Source organism: Caloenas nicobarica, chromosome 2 (genome assembly GCF_036013445.1).
Source record: "Caloenas nicobarica isolate bCalNic1 chromosome 2, bCalNic1.hap1, whole genome shotgun sequence".
Lineage (NCBI taxonomy): Eukaryota > Metazoa > Chordata > Aves > Columbiformes > Columbidae > Caloenas > Caloenas nicobarica.
In genome coordinates, this window is record NC_088246.1 from 161,341,612 (window position 1) to 161,359,989 (window position 18,378).

Below are 18,378 nucleotides of genomic sequence, written 5' to 3' on the forward strand. Positions count from 1 at the left end.
GAGCAAACTCCTGGGGCTGGATTGTCCTGCTTGCTTTTTGGGTTTCCATCCTGCCACGAACACAAGCCAGGTAAACCATGAGGAGAGGAGGTAGGGATGCACAATGGGAAATATGACCCCAATGGAGACCCAACACTGCCACCAGCTAGAGAAGACGTGTGTGACTTTCCTCCGTGCCAGGTAGACCCAGACAAGTACCCTTCAGGCTTTGCACTTCATTCCCTCTTTAATTAACAGATAGAGAAAGGGCAGTTGCTATGTCTGTGGAGCAAACCAACTTCTGGAGGTATCTCCCCATTCCTCATGGTGCAGTCACCTCCCTAATTTAAGAGGTGTGGTAGGATAACCCCCAGCATTGGTGTGCATACATCCATTGCACTGGAAATCGGTTATTTTGATCTGTTTCTCATGAGACCATTCTTACACCTTAGAACCTTTCCAACCATCCTTTTCCACCATGGTGCCAACCAAAGTCCTAGCTACAAGGATGGAGGACGGCAACCTTGAAGAACCAGAGCTTTTGTAGGATCCTATAGGCTGAAGGAGACAGGCACAACAAGGAGCACACCCCGATAATGGTTGAGCACTACATGGATAGTTTCACAGAATCACAAACTGGCTGGGGTTGGAAGGGACCTCTGGAGATGATCCAGTCCAACCCACTTGCTAAAGCGGGTACACCTAGAGTAGAGCTTGACTGAGTACTGGTTTGGGAGGATACTGTAAGGCAAATACTCGAATTTGAACAAAAGCTAGAAAATCAGTTTGCACTGAGGGCTGCTTAAGAGTCTTCTGCCATTTGTTGGGGACTCTTCGTTTCCCTGTGGCAGGAACATACTGGTAAATGCAATGGTCTGGCCATCAGAGACCAACCACCCAGGAGTCAAACAGCTGGTCCATCAATCCCAGGGCAGATTCAGGAAGGACCAGCTTCCTTGATGGAGGAGGCAAAGTGAAAATTTTGGGAATTCGCCCACAATGAGTAAAATACCAAGTGCTGACGAGCCAGGGAAGCTGCAAGATGAGCTCCCAGCGAGCCCACAAGACCAGTGGCTGGTGTCCCTGTGTCCATCCTGGGATCCATGGTAGAAGCTTTTCTTACTGCGGACGGAGGATGATTCAAACCTCTCGTGCTCAGGCTCTGCAGCAATCCAAGAGTTAACATCTGGCCTTGGAGATGAAGAGCACATGAAAGATTTAGCAGGACCTGACATCTCATGAAGGGTGGCTAAAGTAACTTTGTCAAAGGCCGGCATTCAAGACTTCTCCACCCAAGGAACCAGACAGCCCCAGGCAGGCTGCCCTGGGGGACTTCTGGGCACACCACATAAATCTCCAACCTCATTAAAGCTCCAAAGACCACAGAATCCAGCTCCTGACCTTCTCCAGAGCAGAAAATGACAAAACGTTTCCTGTTATTTATAGCTGCTGGAGAGCCTGATGGGAAAACCCCACTTGCAAAATGCAGGCCGCTTGCCACACGGTTCCTCTACTGAGAACGGTCAAGCTGATCCGAATTCCTGCCCCATGGACTTCTCCACCCCTGCGGCCACTTCACCCCTGGCAAGACCGAGCCGAGAGGCTGCGCAAGAAGAACGGCTGTATGGATTTTGCTCTTGTTGGCTCTACTAGCTCATGTTCACTTGGCACAACTTGAATTTGGCAAGGCTGAGCATCCCAGGAGAGGGGGTACAGGGACCTGGCATCCCTTGAGGAGCACTTTCCACCTGTATGAGGCTCCACCTGAACGTGTCCAATCATACCTTGGACGCGTTTGTCACAGAATCACAGAACGGCTGGGGTTGGAAGGGACCTCTGGAGATCATCCAGTCCAACCCACCTGCTAAAGCAGGTTCACCTTCAGCCCTCTAAGGAAACTGAGGAGAGGGCACAGCCCCTTTGCCCACCTCCGCTAGGTGCCACCCACCTCAGAGCACGGCGGGACACGCGCTGACACGTTTATTATTGCTGGCAGCCCCGTTTCCACCACCCTGGCACGCACCAGAGGTGCTTTCCAGCACGCTTAGTCACGCAGACGCAGGAAACCTCGCAGCCCAAGGCGAGTTCTTCCCGCAACAAGAACGAGCTTTGCCACGGGATCGTCGGGCGAGAGCCTCCCAGCGCCGGCCCCGCTCGAGACGAGCGCTTGCTGTCACGCTGTCGAGGAGGATTCCCATCGCTTCTGTCTTGGGCCGGCGCCAGCACGGGTTTTCTGCTCGCTTCCAGGCCGAGGGAAGCAAGCTGTTCGTCACGCGCTGCCGCCAGATGCTGCGAGCAGACTCGCCGGCCGCGATAGGAGCGGCTGGCTCCGGAGTTTGTGAGGCGAGGCTGCCGCCATGGTGGATGAGGGGAGAGCTCATGGCGGCTACAGCTTCCTCACAAGGGGAGCAGGAGGGGCAGGCGCTGAGCTCTTCTCTCTGGTGGCCAACGATAAGACCCGAGGGAATGGCAGGAAGATGTGCCAGGGGAGGTTCAGGCTGGACATGAGGAAAAGGTTCTTCCCCCAGAGGGTGCTGGACACTGGAACAGGCTCCCCAGGGAGGTGTCACGGCCCCAACCTGACAGTGTTCAAGAAGAGACTGGACAACGTCACACACACAGAATGACACACAGAATGTCGGGGACTGGAAGGGACCTCGAAAGCTCATTTAGTCCAATCCCCCCGCCGGAGCAGGAACACCCAGATGAGGTTACACAGGAAGGTGTCCAGGCGGGTTGGAATGTCTGCAGAGAAGGAGACTCCACAACCTCCCTGGGCAGCCTGGGCCAGGCTCTGCCACCCTCACCGGGAAGAAGTTTCTTCTCATATTTAAGAGGAACCTCTTGTGTTCCAGTTTGTACCCATTGCCCCTTGTCCTATCACTGGTTGTCACGGAGAAGAGCCTGGCTCCATCCTCCTGACACTCACCCTTTCCATATTTATAACCATTAATGAGGTCACCCCTCAGTCTCCTCCAAGCTCAAGAGCCCCAGCTCCCTCAGCCTTTCCTCATAAGGGAGATACGTCCTCAGACACATGGAATGAACTGTGGGGTTGTCCTGTGCAGGGACAGGAGTTGGACTCGATGATCCTTGTGGGTCCCTTCCAACTCAGGACATTCTATGATTCTATGGTTTCCTGCTGCCATGGCACCCAGGGCCAGGTACCAACCGTTGTGGTCCAAAATAAACCACTGGGCCAGAGAAACGCTGTGGTGACACCAAGCATCTCCAACACCAACGCGGCACCCAGCAGCTGCTGAGGTTTAGGACCACGCTGGGAGCAGCGCAGGTCACACTCCTGAACTTTACCTTCACCACAAAGCCCAGGCAGTGATGCTTAAGGGCAGAAACCTGGATTTAGGGGCTCAGGACTTTCATTATAGTCAACAGAGACCATTTCACCTTGCCCTAAAGCAGTGACCTAGGGCCTGGTTTCTCAGTGGGCTTCTCCTGTCCTTCTCTGACTGCCGCAGCTCCACCATCGGTGAATCCCCACGCTCCTGTGGCCACTGTAGGAGACTGAGACCCCTCCACACCTTGTTCTCACCAACAAAACCTCAACCCCGAGCCATGGCTGAGACCCCAGGTGTATCTCCAAAGATCCCGGCCACATCTTCTCCCAGGGAGATCTCAGCCCTTGTGATGGATGAGCTCCTTCTAAACATCCCCAGGCAGTTTGCCTGCAACTCCAATTAATAACACCGTATTTTGTCAACAAAGTCGGGTCAGCAGCAATTCATAGACCTCACGCTAGTTAATCTTTTTCCACCGAACAAGCCCAGGGATATTTTTACTCCCTGCCCTTGAGAAGTTTATTTGTGTAGGACGCGTCCACTTACCAGCTTCCGGTAATGAAAAGACATGCAAGGAGCATAACCGCTTTCTAATAGCCCGGGAAAACTTTATGGCTGTGGCTGGGGCTCCCCAGCACCGGAATTGGAAAAGCAGAGCACCTGCCAAAGCCGCCTAAGAGAATCCAAGAGGTTTGTAATTAGCCTGGGAGAGAAACCAGGGTGAGTGCAATGGTCCAGCCATCACCCCCAGATGCAACAAGATCTGCTCCAGAGAACTTGTAGGTGTTCTCGCTAGAAGCAAAACATGTGGACTGGGGTTGTGAAGCCTCAGAAGAAGACCCAACAGAGAAGGCATATTGGAGAAAGTCATCCCCACTTTCTGCCCTTTCTATGTCACAGAAATGTTTTGGCTGGAAAAGACCTCTAAGATCATCCAGTCCAACCATTAACCTAACACTGCCAAGTCTACCACTAAACCATGTCCCTAAGCGCCACATCTAAATGTCTTTTAAAGCCCTCCAGGGATGGTGACTCCACCACTTCCCTGAGCAGCCTGTTCCAATGCCTGACGACCCTCTCCTGGAACAAATTTTTCCTAATATCTAATCTGAACCTCCCCTGGTGCAACTTGAGGTCATTTCATCTCACCCTATAACTTGTTACTTGGGAGAGGAGACCAACACCCTCCATGCTCCAACCTCCTTTCAGGTAGTTGTAGAGAGCGATAAGGTCTCTCCTCAGCCTCCTGTTCTCCAAACTAAAAACCACCAGTTTCCTCAGCTGCTCCTCATAAAACTTGTGCTCCAGACCCCTCACCAGCTTTGTTGTCCGATCACCCAAGAAGAGATGACCCAACACCAAATCAGTCCAAGCTCCACCAACCAGGACCACGTCTCATCATCTGACGCTCCCAGCATTTTGAAGCAAGAGCAGACGCAGAGTGAGGCCAAGTAAAAACGGACTATCTTAACCTTTGCTGGCGAGGATTCCAGGCCTTACAGAAGTCGAAAGACTGTGGAGGAGATTTCTCCACCTTCCTCCCAAGACGATGCATCTTTCACCACGGGCTGACACAGCTCACAGAAGTTTCTGCTCCGGGCAGCCCAGAAACCTTCACCGGGATTCAAAAGGGCTGGGGAAAAAAAAGCGATTTGACCCAGACTCCTGCACTGCCTGGGCTCTCCTGGAAAATGATTTACAGATGCTGCAACTGGCTGGCGTGTTCTTCACCCAGACAGAACAAGCATCTGGCAGGCCCATTATTTCAGAGACATTACTGCCTTCTGTGGAGGGTGTGTTCTGGAGAGCCTGGAGATTTATTGTCCAGATATAAAGTGACTGAGCTCTGTCTCGGGAACACCAGGAGGGAAAAGCAAAGAGTTTCTTCGTAAAAAAACCCCTGCTTATCACAATTGTAATTATTTGCACATGAAGGGGGGGGCCAGGAGGGCAAAGGCACCCCAGGGTGACATGGGGAGGTGACACGGGGCTGGCTCCAGCGGGCGCTGCTAGGAATGGCTGTCCCAGAAAGGAATGGAGAAAGCTGTGCCTTTTAACAGCAGTTGGGATATTTTCTCCGGCACATTCCTCTCCCTCTTGTGGGAGTGTGGAAAGATGGGTTGTGAAACCCAGTTCCTCCCTGCTGGCAGCTCTGCGGGGACGCCAACGGCCAGAGCAGCCTTGCATGCGGGATGGACAAGAGTCTGTCACATTGCAAACGCCGAGACACCGATAATTAAATTGGGTGGCAAGGAGAAAGCCTTCCCCATCATGTACCACCTCCCTGGCCTGTCCCTGCAGCAGGATGGACTTGGGCAGAGCTTCTCGGACTGGGGCAAAGGATACAGCCAGCTCAGTGATGCAATATTTACCTCTTCTTGAGATTTGGGTGAAGTCATACATTTGCATCACTTTGGGTTGTATTTGCTCACGGACGGAAAGTGAAATCCTCCGTGTTTCGGAGTAAATCCCAGTTCAGTAGCTGGAAGAAAAGCCCGGTGGGATGCACTGGCTACCAGGTGGCTCCTCCGAGCCAAGTGGGACCTTGCGTGGTGCCTGACATCTCCACCCATCCCACCGATGGGCAGGACACCCGGCTGCATCTGGCAGCCGTTCGCGATGACGCCGGTGACAGCCACGCGTCAGACCAAGCCCTGCATGCCCGCCAGCGGCGTGCGTCCGTGTGACGTGCCTTCGCCCGCCTCTGCTTTCAACTAAAGCTGCTAATAATTTTAGCAAGAAAACCCTGAACCAAGCGCATCCCACGGCGGGCTTGCTAACGCCGGCCAGATGTGCTGCTGCTGGCAGGTGCCAGAGTGGCCACAAGCGTGCAGGTGGCTTTGCAGGGGGAAGATATGAAAAAAAAAAAAATAAAGTTATGGGTCACTGCCATCAAACCAAGTCTTCCTGGCTCAGGAAAACTGAATTGAGCTGGTCCTGGATGCTTTGCAGACTGGGCTTGGGTGAGGCCCCAGGGCTGCAATAGTTTTATTTGGGGCATGCAATAACCTTTGGCTCCTATTGTATGTGCCTTTGCCAGAAAGACATTTGGTCTGGCTGGGTTAAAACTGGCAGTAATTACATGCCAATGCCTCCTCTGTAGCGAGGAAGGGCAAAACGGAAAAAGAAAACCGCATGTGCATCCCCCAGCTTGCTGGTTTGTGCAGAGACAGCCCTGTGCTCTCTCGTGAGCAGAAATCCAGCTCGTGCCCAGTGATGGGGCTTCAGAAAACTTATTGAAAATGCAGTCTGAAAAGGAGATGTGGAAATTGCTCCTGGTGTCAAAAAGCATTTCGTAAGCAACCAGCCGTATCCCCTGAGGGGCACTCTCAGCCTTGCCCAACCATCAACCCCGCGAGCAGCCTTCCCCGCTTCCCCAAATGCAGGCGCGAAATTCGAAACAGATGTTCCAAAACTCCTGGTTGAAGACATTCCCTTTCATCTGGTAATTGCTCCTTACAAGGGAGAAAATCTCAAGGGGTTTTCAAACCCTTTTGAATGATCCAGACACCTATTTTTGTCCTTTCTGAGCTTCAAAACATCTTTGGCTTTGGCACCTGAGCCACCTCACCATAGAACAGTTTGGGCTGGAAGGGACCTTCCAAGCTCATCCAGTGCCACCCGTGCTATGAGCAGGGACATCTGCACCAGCTCAGGTTGCTCAGAGCCCCGTCCAGCCTGGCCTGGGATGTCTCAGGGATGGTTCATCCACCACCTCTCTGGGCAACCTGGGCCAGGCTCTCACCACCCTCAGTGTGAAAAATGAGATGGGCACCACTATGGACCCAGTGCCAGCCCAGGGGGTGCAAAAATGAGATGCAGAAGGTGAAATTAAGATGTTACTTGTATTAATGGCAGTGGTAACACTTCCATCTCAAACTGCAGCAGGAGGAAATGCCCCCTTCAGCTGCTGTGGCTACGGCCCCGCCAGGGTTTTGACTTATGCAAGCCTGAATTTAATTGAGGTACATTTGCGCTGAGGATTTCCTCTCGTCCTCTTCAGCCACTGCATTTCTAACTTTGGCAAATAAACAGGCACTCCACAAACCTCAGGCTCTTTATTGCTCGTGGCTCCCTCCCCTTCATTTCTAAGAAATAAATAACAGGAGCGGGTGGGTGCAAAACACACACTGACCACCACCGGCTTTAAATACAGCAAGAAATCAAATAAACGGGGACAGGGGGACGTGGAAGATCGGCTGCAGGGAGAAAACGCCCAGCTGCACCCACCATGAGTGCTGGAAGCTGTGGATGCTGGTTTAGGCGGTGAAAAACACGATGGAGAAAACAAAACCAGCTGTAGCGCAGACGAGCGTGGGATGCGATGCCCGCCCGTGCGGGAGCTGTGGATGCGAAGGAGCCCATGGGCTGCTCGGAAAAGACTCAGGGTGGAAAGTTAATGCCCAGCCTGATGTACTAAACAACCACGGCTTGAAGAAGAGGAGCTCAGGCTCAAAAATCACTTCATGTGGAAAGATGAGATGGGGGCGGCTGGTTTCCTCTAAGTAGCTGCTGCTGATGCTCAGTGCCGGATTAGCATCGCCCTCCCCGACAGCAGAGATGAATGTTTGGGGGAATTTTGTTATACCAGCCGAGCAGCTTCGCTGAGAACCGCGAGAGACAAGAATAATCCTGCTAATAACCACAGAGCCCAGCTCCTCCGCGATGATGCCAGTTTACAGGTGGTTTAATGAGGGCGCGGCGTGATGGAAGGACTCTGCAGGGGAATATAAAATCCTGCCTCAAACAGACACACGCTCATGCAGGTTAGATTAGGTAGGATGAAAAAAACAAACAAAAATAGGTTCCGAACTAAAGGAAAACTTGGAGGAAGTAAGGAGCTGGTGACTGAAGACATCCGGAGCATCTTTCTTTCCAATGATGGTACCAGCCAAGCTCCGCCTGACCAGGAGAAGGCAGGGGTCCAAATCGGGACAGGCGAACCAGAGTCTCAGCATCACCGGGAATAAGCGCAGAGATTCCAAAGAAGGTGCAAAAAAAGAATCCACATGCAAGGAAAACCCACAGCAAAGATGTTGAATGTGGCAGGGAAAAGAACGGGTGGGGGAAATGTGACTCTAAAATTATCACAGCTGGGGTGTGGGGAAAGTAAACACCTTGCAGCTCTTCCTAGACCCGAGCAGGCTCTCAGCCATCACCCTGAGTGCAGAATTTTGCAAGGTCTCATGCACAAAGCCTCAAACTCCCTCAGTACGGTTTTAATTAAAATATATTGCACCCCGGACAGTCCGACGCATCTGCAAGGGGACCAGCAGTAAGGAGCCACTTGCATATTTAGCTCTGATGAACTTAAGTGTTGTAAATCCACTTCAGGCTTTGAGCAAAGCGCTTGGCACGGGAAACTTCTGCTTCAGAAGAGCAGGGTTGAGATTAGCATGAGATTAGCACGGCTGGGAGTACAAGCGGTCGTGTCGCTACCCAAGGTTGCCAACCAAAAGTGTGTTACTGAAGGCTGTATTACCAAAAAAACACAAACCCTCATCCTCCGCCAAAATGACTTTTGCATTGCAAAAGAGGAGCGTGCTAATTAGGCGATGGCTTTGAATCCGAGAGCCTTTGTCACGGAGAGAGGAGGGTCTGGGTGTCCTTCTGCAGGTTGGGACCATCCCCGGTGAGGATGTCGAGAGGTGGCACGGTGGATTGTCCTCTGTTAATGGGAGGATGAGCTGCAAATTAAAGTCCCTGGGGCTGTCTCCACCACCAGGATGGGGAAACATTAATGCCCTTATGCCACCTCCATCCCTTCTCAACCAGGAGCACTGGGCTTATTTAGGTTGGCAGACCCACAGCACTCGGTACAGCCTGCCAGAGGAGAAATACCAGAGCAGGGAAAAGAGCCATCTGAACTAAAAGCCAGCGTGGGTACAAGAAGAACAAGGCCAAATGGGTACAAGTCATCCACAAATAAATATAAGCTGGAAACGAGAGCAGTTTGTATCCGTGCAAACAGCAAGACTCCAGCAGCGGCTTTCCCAGAGGACTCACCGGGGTCAAACGGCTCATTAGTTTTAAGAAGGAAGCTGGCAGGGGGTTTGCATCGCTGATGCCTGTAACAGTGTGGGGGGACCGGTCTCCAGATCAGCAAAAAAATCAGTGGTGACCCCAGGGTTGGCTTCAGCAAGACGTGGGTCTTCTTCTATAGCTACATCTTGCCCACTGCACCTGCATCGGTAGGGTATGGAGGGATGCAAATCGCATCAGCTTGCTCTTGGAGACAGGGAAGCTACACACGGAGAAAAATAAAAAGACACGGCTCTGTTTTTCCAGCTGACAGGAGCTTAAACGCTGGCTGGGATTTGGGCTCGGGGCCCTCCGTGTAATGCAGCTTGGCTTGTCTTAAGACAGCAGCTCTACTCCCCAAGCGCCCTAACGAGCATTTTGGTAATAGCAGGGGGAATCAGACCTACTTGTCAAGCGTGTTGCTATTTGTGCAAATGCTCTATACCAAAGGGAAGCTTGAAGAACAAGTCCCCTTTTCATAGCGTGTTGTATGCTGGCAGCGAGCCTGCAAATTAGAAGGAATTCAGAGAGGAGCAACAACAACAAAAACAACCACGACAAAAAAGCCTGAGGGGCTGGAGGGATTAGTTTTGGAGAAAAAAAAAAAATAAATAAAAGAGAGAGAACTAAGTGTGTGGTCCAGTGGATGCGACTTTGTGCTGGGACTGCACCCATTGGCGTCCCGTGCATGGCAAACCTCCCTCTGGAGTTTGCAGGTTTCCCTACTTATCCTTAAGAAGCAAGATGTGTTTTCTCCCACCTCAGGAGACAGCTCTGCCACATCCACACAGAAAAAAAAATATTTAAAAAAAAAATGACGCTTATGACAGAAAGTTAATTAAGAAGGTGGCAGAGTAAAGGACGGCCCATGAACAAAATTAAAGCTGGAAGCAGATGTGCTATGGCAATAAAAGGTGCACAGGGAGGAAACCCTGCTGCAAAAAGGGGTTTCTAGGCTGGTTTTACCCCCGAACCAGCTCAGCTCATCCCCAAACCTGTTGAATGCGCACTCAGAGGTGCAAGCTCCCCGCCTGGATATGGTCCTGTTATCAGCATCCCTATCATTTGGGGAACTGAGAGGGGCAGGAGGTGACCCGGACCATGGGTTTAACCACCCGCCTCCAGCCCAGCTACGCTTGCACTGGTGGCAAAGTCCTGGAAAAGGGACTTTGGCAGGAACCCAGCACTGTCCCTGCAAGGAAAGACATAGCTGTCCCCACCTCGGGGTACCCAGCACCATGGGGACACCCCCACAACCAGCAGGTTGCATCCCCTGGGATGTATCACCCCATCTCCTGGGGAGCACCAGCACAGGGACATCCAGAGCCTTTTGGGATGGGGAATTATAGAATGGGTTGGAAGGGACTTCCAAAGGTCATCCAGTCCAACCCCTGCCATGAGCAGGGACATCTGCACCAGCTCAGGTTGCTCAGAGCCCCGTCCAGCCTGGCCTGGGATGTCTTCAGGGATGGGGCATCTACCACCTCTATGGGCAACAGTGGGGATGACATAAATTTTCCTGTTTGTTGACCAAAATTCCTGTTTTTCCGCCCACCACATAAGCTGTAATTTGGCACTGATGGGGTACAGGAAAGGAGGGGACGCAGAGGCTGAGAATCTGGGCCGGACAAACCTCCCCTTAAGTGCCCCCTAACGCCACCTTAAAAAATAATGAACCAGGGGCAGAGAGGGTGAGTTTGGTATGAGAATTTTCATAAGCATGAGAAAAAAAAAAAAGACCACATTGCTCCAAAGTGTTTTGTTGTTTTTTGTTTTTTTTTTTTAAGCAAGTCAGGGGCTCTGGGAGGGCAAAGCTCGCTGCAAAGTTTATTTTCTGTTGTGCCCGTGTCACCAAGCAGAGCCGGAGGAGGAATGTTTGGCAAGGGGTGCACCCCCGGTTAAGCACTGGTGACCAGGTACGACACCATGGTGATGGTCACCGAGCCTTGGCACTGTCTGCACCCAGGACACTGCTCCTCAAACCCATCTTTTCCCAGTTTAATGCGAGCTTTGCTTCCAGCAGCGCCCCATTTCTGACCGCCGTGTTGCGCATGCAGCTAGTAAAAATATAATGTATACATCAAAAAAGTGTTTTCTAGAGGTTGGGATGACCGGGGCAATTCCCTCGGTGCCTTTCCCCGGCGTGCCAGGGTGCAGCGCGGTAGCCGGCAGCTCCCAAAACCCTTCTCCGGAAAAAGTTCAAACCCTCAAATACTTGGAATTGCTCTTTGAGGGAATTTATTTTAAAGCCGCTTTAACAGCAGCTGGGAATTACCAGGGAGGCACTTTGCGATCTCCCAGCTGCTGACCCCGTTCACATGAAGGGGGCCCCAGGAGGTCGCCCAGCTTGGGGACATGTGTTGGGCTGGCAATGCCCAGCCTTGCACCCAAATTTCCTCTCAGGCCAGGTTGCAGGAGCAGCATGGAGAAGGTTGTTGTGCATGGCGGAAGCAAGAAAAATTAATAATTCAGCAATGAGGGCATGAGCTTGCTCAGCTTGGATGCGGTGGGGTTATTTAAGACCCTGTTCCCACGAGGGCTGAAAACTGCAGCCAAACGTGTTGCTTCTTCCCTGGAGCAAGAGCAGAGCTGGGAGGCTGCGACCCTCCAAAAAAAACAAGCCAATGTCCCAACGTGGTGGTGGCACGTTGCTTTTTAAGAAGTATTTTGTTCTTAACAACAAAAAGGATTATAGAGCAAAATCACCAATGGAAGCCTGCGGTGCTGGCAGGACTATGTTTAGATTGGATATCAGGAAAAAATTCTTCACGGAAAGGGTTGTCAGGTGTTCGAACAGGCTGCCCAGGGGAGTGATGGAATCACCATCCCTGGAGGGGATTAAAAGATGTTTACACGAGGTTCTTAGGGACATGGTTTAGTGCCAGAGCTAGGTTATGGTTGGACCTGATGATCTTGAGGGTCTCTTCCAACCGAAACGATTCTATGACTCTATGACTATGAGTGATAGGTCCTGTTTGAAGATTGGAAGATGCCACCACCAGAGCTTGTGGTTGTTTCTCTTGCAAAACCTCCGCATCACCCTGACCACCCTGTTGCCCTGAAAGGGTTAAGGAGCCCTTCTCCACTCCACACCTACACGGGGACATCTTGGTCACCCTGGCCAGGCGGACTCAAACCCTAGAGATGAGCTGGTAGCCCTGGAAGAGGTGCAGGCAGGTGGAACGGGTCTGGTGACAGGTAGAGGTGGCCCCATGCCCAACCGCTGCTGGATGAGAACCCACCTGTGCCACACGGTCAGCCAAGTCACCCGGAGCGAAGGGGGCCCCCAAAAGCCACAAGCAAAGGTTGGGTTGATAGGCATCAACCCCCACGTCGCGACACCTGTGGCCCCGCGCTTGGCTTTCTTCTCCCTGCTGTCACGCTTGAAAGACACTTGTGGAAAAACACAGCAGAAAGGAGAGAGCTTGAGTGGCAGGTTGGAGAAGGAAGAGGGGAAGAAAACAACTTGGCAAGGAGGGAAGGGTTGAAGGACACGGGCATTTCCATTTTGGTGCAAAATTCCCAAGGGTCCAGCTCGGAGCATTTATTGACCAACTCACCCGCTCTCAACAAGCTGGCCTTGCAAACCGCGGCGGGGAGGGACGCTATTTCTGGTCAAGGCACATTCGACGGCAACGCTTTATTAACTCTATAATCAACTGGAGACACGCACGGGACTCAAACCATGCAGCCAATGACCCTCCTGGCTCTGCAGGTACCTCACCTGCGTTGTCACCCTAACATCACCACCAAAAAAAGCCATCAAGTGGTCTTGTGCAACGCTTCAGGTGATCAAAACAGGTTGTCCAGAGAGCTGGTGGATGCCCCATCCCTGGAGACATCCCAGGCCAGGTTGGACGGGGCTCTGAGCAACCTGATCTGGGTGAAGATGTCCCTCCTCGTGGCAGGGGTGGGACGGGATGAGCTTGGAAGGTCTCTGCCAACCCAAACTATTCTATGATAAAAGAAAAAAAAGAAAAAAAAAAAAAAAGAAGGGAAAAAACCAAAGTCAAAGTCCAGCCAGGCATGTACAGCCTGCTTCAAAATGTCAAGGGGTGCACCCTTGACTCTGGCAATGCAGCTGATACAGAGGACTGAGTTGCTGCTCCCGGTGTTATAAGGAAAAATAATCATAGTAATAATAAAATTTAAAAAAAAAAAAAATCAGATGCAGCCAGGTCAGGTTCATTAAGGGTGAAGGGCAACCGTTTAACTCCAAACCCAGCTGTTCTGGTTGCATCGATAAGATCTCCCCCAGCACAAGTCTGTGCGGGAACTCATCATCCCCCCCTTCCTTGCAACACGAGAGCGCGCCACATCGCCCCCAGCTCTCCAGTTAAACATCTTATTAACTGCAGTGACGTAAAAGAGGAAATCGCCGAGAACTATCACAAAGATGAGAGGGAGCAACATTTACCATCGATCGGCTACGATACCTCTGCAGAGATCTGCACTTAAAAAAAAAAACCAACAAAACATCCAGCCCCTCCTTTTTCCCCCTCCTGTAATCGCTCGATGTCATGGGAAAATAAACCTGACATGCAAACGGCTCAGATATGAGAGACTCGCAGTAAAAGTGTTTTTAAGATTAAAGAAAAAAAAGACAAAAAAACTTGCCTTTCATTTAGTTACAGACCCTGAGCAGCTGCAGCCACCCTCTGTGTCGTATTCATCCCTCGGAGATCAGGCAGGGCGGGGAAGAAAGAGAAAAACAACAAAAAAAGAAAAAAATGGGGGAAAAAGAGAAGCGATATTGCAGCTGATGAGCCGCGAGAAGGCTGTTGGCAAAGTGGTCCAGCAATGATCTGAAATTCAGACGGTCACGTGCGGATCCTGTCTGCAGCCCCGGCTCAGCGCTTCGCCCAACTGCACACGCAGCAATTCCTCGCGTCAAGACCTCCCGCCCCATCCTCGCCCGTTTTCCAGCCCGTGCCCCGTCCCCAAAGCCCCCCAGCGGGTTTTACTTTTTGCACTGCAAGGTGACCGAGGGCTTCACGTCAAAGCCGCTCCGGCCGCAAAGGCGGATTTTCTGCCATGCGAGCGCGGGGGCACGCCGAGAAGCATCGCTAAGCTGCAAAACCACCCTTCGTTTTAGGTTTTCCACCTAAATCCCGACACTGCGAGCAGAGGTGTCTTCTCCAGCGGGATGTGCACGGTGGCCATCACCCCACTATCATGTGGGGCTGGTGGGGGGGTTCCCATCGGCGTGGAGAACACGCCGTACGTGTTCCCGGGGCCAGGTTGTCCCTGGGCAACCCTGGGCACGTCCCAAACCAGCCCCTGAGCTTCCCAGTTGCATCAGAGCAGCCAGGTGAGCCCAGACACCTCCAGGGCAAGGTGGCAGCTGGTTTTTTTTCTTTCTTCATTTAATTTAATTTTTTTTTTTTTTTTTGCTTATATTTCACCCGGGACACCACTTCGCACCCAAGGGATGCTTCAGGTTTATTCCCGCATCACCCCGTGGAGCGACCAAGCAAAAGTCCCTCTGAAAAAGCTGTGCAGAGCCAGACTCATCATCCCACCCCCTACGATCTTTGAGAAAACAAAAACGATTTTTTTTTTTTTCTCTGCTTGCACCTATTCTTCGCATAAATTAACAAAAAGTAATCAAGATACTCAATGCTCCACGCTGCCTTGCCTTCACTGCCTGGCCGAAGATGCATTGCACTAAAGTCAGGCAGATACAGTGGGGCTAAAAAAAGAGCGTGGCTTTTTATTTTTTTTATTTTTTTTTAAGCCAGATTGCCTTTCACAGCGACTATATTTATAGGTAGAGCTGTTGAAATTTTAAGGGCTCCTGGCCACAGGAATCTGGTCCAGTCTTGTGTTCACAAAGTGGCATAACTAGGCAAAAAATGAACATTTAATGGAGTGAGGGGTGCTGCTTCCCTCTCTTTAATTTAAAATAAAAACAGAGGGGAACAAGAAAAGATGCAAAATGTGTGGGGGAGCCGTGCATGCTCTTATCACATGCCATAATCTGTATTTTCCAGGTTCAGTGCGTAGCGAACATGGGACTTCACACCCGCAGATCAGCACTTTCTTTTTCTGTCAACGATCCAAAAAAAAAAAAAAAAAAGCTTTCGTGGGTGTTTATTTTTGCTTTCAGTTTGGGTATCACTGGCACACACAGTGCCTCCTCTGCACTTTGTTTTATGGTTGGAAACCCCAGCGGGGTTCAGCTCCGGAGCGGTAAAACTCGCTCTCCCTGTCCGAAGAACAGCGTCCGCCAACATGCTGCGGCACACGGTGCCCAGAAACCACGCGGTCTCAGCCCCAAAAATTCGCAGTTTTCCTCACACAACAGCACGCTACGCTGCTAAAACCCTGGTTTATTTTAATTTATGCTATAAAAGCATGTTACGCCACGTCCAAAGACGCTACCACCCCACTGAGCACGTCTGGATGCTAAACTTCCATTTCCCTATGGCGACGACGTGTGTCTATTTAAAACAAAACCCAAACCATAATTAAAGTTATTGATAGGAGCCAATGTTTACTGTTTGCTATTTTAATATCAAGTGCTGCTGGATTTCAAGCCGCTGATTTCCATTGCTTGCAGGGCATGATTAAGCTGGAAATGCGCCTAAAACGCCAGTTTTTTTTTGACGTTTCTGTGAGCACTTCTGCCGCCAAATCAAAGAAATGCACTTAAGAGGTCGATCCCAGTGGATGCCTCTCATCAGGGACCAGCCTTGACTGGAAGGAGGCGAGTGATTTTTTGAGCTATCAAGACACACATGAAAATAAAACGAAAATAGCTGCAACAAAAGATTGTTGCTTCTGCAAAGCAACCAGCCTGTAAGCAGAGCCAACGGGGCAACCACTCGTGGGGCTCCGGTGACTCGACTATTTTCAGCCCTGTGAAAAGTTACCAGAAGTATCGCTTTCCCAAAGGAATGAATTTCAGGTTGAAGCATTTACCAAAGGTTAAAAGTCTCTTCCTCCGCTTGCCCATGTGTCAAATTCGGCGGCTGCTACGAGCATCTGACACCCCCCAAAAAGCAGCTGTGTCAGGGACTGTGCTGGAAAAGCCCCGGCCAGCTGGCACCTGGTTAACTCTGAAGCCTAGTGACAACATGCTATTAAGTTCCTGGATGTATATAAATATAGGTGCAGAATATTTGTGCGTGTACAAGCCCCCAGCTTTAAATCAACCTGCAGTATTTTCAACATACACTATTAGCGACAAAATGATCAAAAAATTAGAAATCATTATAACAGTGGAATTTAAATCCAGCTCACAACAAGATAGGGAGATTAATGATACTTAGTATACAAAAAGTCACCAGCCCCATTAATCCACGTTAGTCTTTTTCCACTGCTATCAATAAATACATGGCTTCATTAAAGCTCTGTTTTCTTGCTGATCCTCCTTTAGCAAGAAGGATGCACTTAAAACCAACCCAGCAGCTCCAGACACTCAGTCACCCCATTGACGTTTCAGCTCCTTTGAGCAGAAAGCCGAAGCCATAAGTGAATTAACTGGAAATTGGCAGCAGCGCAAACTTGCCAGATTCCAGCTAATTGCTCGGATTAGTAATTCCAGTCGCGTGCGAGATCCACCTTACCTATGGCAGAGGAAGGCATCACATAGGGTGCCCTCCTGCTACGGGACCCCCCTGCTTGCGTACTGGTGCCCATCAGCCTCCCAACCCCAAAGCCACGGCCAGGCCAGCAAAAGGCTCGTTAGTTTAACAGAAACACGCTCCAATATGGCACAGGACAGGCCGTCACCGCTGCAACCGCTGATGCAGTGAGCGCAGCCCCATGCATTCAACATTATTTCCTTGCGAAGAGGTGGGAAACGTCCATTGGGATGGCAAGACCGGACAGCACCGGAGTATGTGCTTCCCCCCTGGGCCCCTACGTCCGGCCTGGGGAGGGTGATGAGGCCCCTTCGAGCCTCCAAGTGCTCACACCTGCTGATTTGCACCCTGTGTCGCACCCAGAGCAGGGGTTGTGTGCCCGGCAGGGTGCTCAGCTGCTCAGAGCTGCCCTGCAGCAGCGTGCATAGGGCCGTGATGGGGTGGGTGGCTGCAGCATCGCACACGGCTCCCCCACCGGGGTTATTGCACCGTGCATGACCCCCACCCCGTCCTCCGCTGCTACTGTGCAAAGCCTTGCTTGAGCCCCACTGCTGCTACCGGGGTAAGGGCGCCGTGCAAGGTTGTGCATGACCCTCCCGTGCTGCTACCGGAGTTATTGCACCGTGCACTCCGCGTACAGCCGCCCCTGCAGCTCCCGGGGCTCCTGCACCGGGCACAGCCGCCCCTGCAGCTCCCGGGGCTCCTGCACCGGGCACGGCCGCCCCTGCAGCTCCCGGGGCTCCTGCACCGGGCACCCCGCGCACAGCCCCCTCCCCATGCAGCTACGGGGGTTACTGCACCGGGCACCCCGTGCACGGCCCCCCATGCAGCTACCGGGGTAATCGCACCGTCCAGCTCCCCGCACGGCCCCCCCCGGTTTCCGGGGGCATCGCACCGCGCAGGGCGGCGCACGACGCCCACCCCCGCCGGGCCGGCAGCGTGCAGCTGCGCGGCCTCCCCCGCACGCCGCCGCGATCGTTCCTCGCACGGGCTCCCGCCGCCGCGATCCCGGGGAAGGGGATCACCCCGCTCCGCGGATGAGCAGCACACGGTTCCCCCACCCCGTCCGCATTGTTGCGCGGGCGGCCCCACGTGCCGCCGCCTCCCCCTCACTCCCCCCGCCGCGCCCGTCCGGTGCACTGACCTGCTCGCCGGTTCCGGCCGTGCCGCCCCGCTCCGCTCCGCGCCGCCCGCCCAGCCCCGCTCCGCTCCGCGCCGCTCCCCGCCCCGCACATGCAGCCGCCGCCGCCGCCTGTCCGCGCCCGCGCGCGCCGCCCGCCCCGGCCCCGCCCACGCCGAGCCACGCCCCCCGCGCTCCGGCACGTAGCGCCGGGGAGCCAATGAGGAGGAGCCTGCCCGATGCGGAGCGACGCGTGGGGCGGGGAAAGGGGCGGGGCTAAGGGAGAGAGGGGAGGAGCTGTGCGGTGGGCGGGGCTAGAGGTGGGCGTGTCCAGACGGGCATTGGGCGGGGTCAGGGGAGGGGGCGCGGTGAG

General features: G+C 52.6%; 1 protein-coding gene across 1 annotated transcript in view; it reads right to left on the reverse strand.

Annotated features, from left to right (window-relative positions):
* The window catches only part of PTP4A3 (protein tyrosine phosphatase 4A3), a 50,522-nt gene extending 32,410 nt beyond the window's left edge, over positions 1–18,112 (reverse strand). The window contains exon 1 of the mRNA XM_065629401.1: positions 18,030–18,112. The gene's annotated coding sequence lies outside the window, so the exon portion shown is untranslated. The remainder of the gene's footprint in view (positions 1–18,029) is intronic.
* Between the last annotated feature and the right edge of the window lie 266 nt (positions 18,113–18,378).